Below are 4774 nucleotides of genomic sequence, written 5' to 3' on the forward strand. Positions count from 1 at the left end.
TCTGGGTTTGGACTCACCTGTGTCTGAACCAGATCTGACCCGTTGACACCCCTAACCCAAACCGATGATGTAAGCGATTATACCCAACCCAAACTGATGTCTTAAACCGATTAGACACAACCCAATCCATTCTTAATAGACTCATGGGTTTGGATCAGGCCCAAGATCTAGACCCACTTCGGAAAAACGTCTCCTCAAGAAAAATATTGATCTGGAACTTATGGTACCTGGCCTGTATTTATACCTAATTGAAAAAGTTGTATGCAATTTATACCCGAACCTGTTTTGTACCAAAACCTGCTTCATACCTGACCCTAAACTGAACCATTTGGTCTCACTGATCAGCCAAACTGCCTCCAAACCTAAACCCTGTTTCAAGCCCATTTTTTACTGATTTTATAACCTATCATTGTATATAAGCATCATTAACATGGTTTTAGTGAATAAAAATTTCAAAAAATAATTATTCAAGAATTTATTAATTTCGATTCATTTTGAATATCATACGATATATATATATATATATATATATATATATTGCTTTTTCAAATTTGTTTTAATTGATTCTTATATGCTTTTCGATTTATAAATACTTGTAAAAGAGTGTCATTGTATAACCTTGTTAAAGAATAATATTTAATCTAACAAAAACGGATCGGTTTAAAATCCTACCCATTTACCCTGTTAACCCCTAAACGTTCTCAAATTTAGTTATACCCAAACCTGAGCATCAACCTAATTCAAAGTAAATGTAAGTTTTTAGACCCGATTAGAAAATAGATCGGTCTAAAACCTGAACCATTTACACCTGACCACATTTATATGAAACCTACTAATCCGTATGAGTCTTCAATTTTATCCACATGAAGATCCAAACTTGAACTCGAACCAATTTGGGTCAGTTTGGATCCAATTTTTAGACCCGTTTTAAAATGGGTCTAACATAACCCGACCCCAACCAACCCAATTACACACTTACACCCCTAGGTAGGCCAATCAAGTCACTGTATAAGCATTGTCTGTTTGATTTCCCCCGTAATGTTTTCAAATCATTTGGGAGATTGGCCATAAATTTCTTCATTTTCATCCGAATCATCTTGGAAAGAAAACAAATTCTAGTCCTTTAAGATAGCCAAGGAAAAGGGTCAGTCAACAGTCTCAATTGGTGCAGTATTAGTAATAGATATCAACTTTCCGCCTTAAATGGGGTTTTGATGAGATTTTATTTCAACAACAAACTGTAGAAAATGTTTGCCAAACTCGATATGATCTGATCTGATCTTAAATACCAAAGTCACTTATGACAACACAAAACAGCCAAAAGGAAACTTCTCAAAGTCCTCCTTAGAAAAATTTTCATAAGTTTCAAGAACAGGCAACTTTACCCCTAGTATAGAGACCCAAGGGGATTAACGTAGTGGGATGGAGCCTAGACAGTTTGATGGGCAGTCTAGGTTCAAATCCGATGTGTGTCACCCAAGCTTGGCAACTCTCTAGGGTCAAACGATAAGCCCTCGGAGTTTTACGTTGATAGGACAGTGATCGCAAGTACGACAGGCTGAGCCAGCAGGGCTAGGTCTCTGCACTTGGGGCAGTTTCTTTGAGTAAAAAAAAAAGGAAACTTTACCCCTAATATAGACGTTTTCCATCTTTTTCTTCTCCACGTTCTTTGCGCCTCCTTAGGGCTTGTTTGATGGCTTGCCCAGGTTTGGACAAAATAAATAAAAAGAACGAAACAGAACATTGGTTCTGTTAGTTCTGTAACAACTGTTCCAAGTCCAAGGATCGTATACAAATGCTATGTTGTAAATGTTTGTTGTTTGATGACAATGTGCGGACAACTTGGACAGTCATAGATAATGGGTCAAATTACTTCATTTTGGATTGTACATTTTACATATTTTAACAAGTTTATTATAGTTTTTTGCCCGAATATGGATCCAATTATGCAATTATATTAAAATCATAATTTTTTGTCATGAATATGGATTTGGAATTGAATTTTTGCCCCGAATATGGATCTCTAATGAGCTGTTTGTCCCGAATATGGTTTTTTGCTTTGAATATGGATCTGAAATTGGATTTTTGCCTTGAATTATGGATCTCGAATTGGACTTTTGCCCTGAATATAGATCTCAAATGAGATTTTTGCCCCGAATATGGATCTCTAATGAGCTGTTTGTCCCGAATATGGTTTTTTGCTTTGAATATGGATCTGAAATTGGATTTTTGCCTTGAATTATGGATCTCAAATTGGATTTTTGCCCCGAATATAGATCTCAAATGAGATTTTTGCCCCGAATATAGATCTCAAATGAGATTTTTGCCCCGAATATGGATTTTTGTTTTGGATATGGATCTCAAATTAGATTATTGCCTCAAATATGGATCTTGAATTGGATTTTTGCCCCGAATATGGATCTTGAATTTGATATTTGCCGCAAATATAGATATCTAATTGGATTTTGCCCCAAATATGGATTTTTAACCCGAATATGGATTATCAACCAATATATTCAAGTCAAAGTGGATCATGGTTATGGTTGGCAGAGAGCATGCTAAACAAGTTCTAAGAGTGGTTTATCATATGGTTTCAAAAGATGGACTTAAGATTCCCGTCACTCTACCTGGATTGGGGGTTTCAAAAAACATATTGATTGTGTTGTTAGTTATGCTTTCATTATCAAAATATGTCTTAGTCAACTCTGTTTCCAACCAGGTCATTTTACATGTTTTAACAAGTTTATTATGTATTTTTGCCTTCAATATCAAATTGGATCCAAATACATAACATAAAAAACATTTAAAATCTAAAAATCTCGGATTGGATCTAAAAACTAAAGAATGTTTCATTCATGACAGATAACAACAAAAACATTATTTTAGTTTATTATAGCGCCTCCCTTCCCATCATCACCATCTTCGACATGTAACTGAATAACATAAATTTATCAAGAAAAATATACAAATTTAATATTGAATTCACAATTGTTGTGCAACCATGCCAGCAATCAGAAAAAAAAACTTGTATTACAATGGTACCCTCACTCTGTAGTTTTGAAAGTATAGTTTCTATTGTACTAAGTATCTCACTAACACTTCCAATTATCATAATGATTCTATCTGTTCTTGAAAAATATTCATTGTTACGGGACAACTGAACATGAGTTCCAGATTGTAAATGCAACTCAAAGATTGTTGAACCACCTTTGCCAATGACAAATCCGCTGCATTTGATACAAGAAACCTGAAACTCGTGGGCTTCTCCTTCTCATCTAATAAACATGCTCACATCAGTACAAAATAGATTGTTCTCATAAGATGATGCAGGTCATCACATGTCAACAACAAAGAAAAGATAAATACATACAAAATAAATAAACAAGTAATTTGAAGAATGTCGACATTTAATGATTCAACTAGCTTGAGAAAAAAGAACTCAGAAAAATCTACTGTGCTGAATGGGTGTTGGGCTCACAGAAAAGAATGGCATTTAATGATTCAAATAGCTTGAGTCTAAAACAGTTGTACAAGATTCTTAGTTTTTGACTCATGCATCATAAACTAAATTACAGTAACTTATCGTCATTTTCTATGAAAATCAAGTACAATGAATTCCACAACATACTACTGGAAGAACAAGTGTGTTGTCTAACAATAAAACCATACTTTATGCATGAGCCAATGTAGGTTTTTATATCCACTGGAAGGGCACGATACATACTCCTGCAAAGACAAAAAGATTTTTTTATAGTCAGCAACTCCCAATAAAAGTAAGGAGAAAGTTAAACATACATGTGCATTTTCAACCATTTGCATGCAACACACACAGAGAGACAAATAATACAATATGTTGTTCCCATGTCCTAGTTGCATAGAGCGTACCATGCCAAGTATGTCTGTGTTGTGTCCTGTATGCCTCATTGTGGCACAGGTACACAGGCATAACTGCATAAGCAAAAACATCACATGTGCACATATATGCAAAAGAGAGTTCTTTCTCAAACCACTTTTTCTATCTGTATACCCATTACCTATATATCTCAACAAATGACTTTGTATATGATTTTAAGCAAACCCCTTTGATGGAACTAAATGCTACAATACCAATTCTTAGATTTTACTAATCTCTCAAATTGGTTTTCCAGGCTCACTAATATGGCTAACTGTCTATTCTGACCTATGGTTTATTGACATTTGACTGTGATGCTGAAAAAATCACTACAAAGGAAGCACAATTTGCCTACATGTATAACAAAAATTAACTTAATATATGATTTTAGTATCAGTTCATCAAAGCTGCATTTCAAGATTTCACTAGTGTAAACATCTATTCATTAGCAACATATTTTGCCTTGATAATAATGTCCTGACTTGACCAAAGCGTGCTGAATGAGCTTGTTGTTACAATAGGTATAGACAAAGTAAATTTGCACGTCACCTGTTCAGCGGTTGGCAGAGGCCAGAGGGGCAAATATTTCAGGTTTCACTGGTATGGATAGCCACTAGAGAAACATGTCGTGCCATCATATTCTGGCAATCATAGGTGACAGATAGTGTAAGTAATCTATGGTAGTCATATTAAGGGCTAAATCTTTTCTTGGTTCAATGGCTAGAGAAGAGGAGCCTAATTTATTGGGAATTGTTTATAGTTAATAAAAGGAAGGAGAAAGTTAAACATACCTGTGCATGTTCAGCCTAATTCCAAGTCACCTCGACTGCTAAGGAGTGAAGTAACCCGCAAATGCATCTGAAGCAGACATGATCATTGCAG

General features: G+C 35.0%; 1 long non-coding RNA gene across 1 annotated transcript; it reads right to left on the bottom strand.

The window, feature by feature from the left end:
* Window positions 1-3468: 3468 nt before the first annotated feature.
* Window positions 3469-4533, bottom strand: LOC149839946 (uncharacterized). The gene is made up of 2 exons (XR_016431519.1): window positions 4442-4533; window positions 3469-3726 (listed from the first exon to the last, which is right to left on the bottom strand). It is a non-coding gene; the product is annotated as an uncharacterized LOC149839946 (long non-coding RNA).
* Window positions 4534-4774: the final 241 nt, after the last annotated feature.

Source organism: Nuphar pumila, chromosome 4, assembly GCF_984573655.1.
Source record: "Nuphar pumila chromosome 4, dmNupPumi1.hap1.1, whole genome shotgun sequence".
Taxonomy (NCBI): domain Eukaryota; kingdom Viridiplantae; phylum Streptophyta; class Magnoliopsida; order Nymphaeales; family Nymphaeaceae; genus Nuphar; species Nuphar pumila.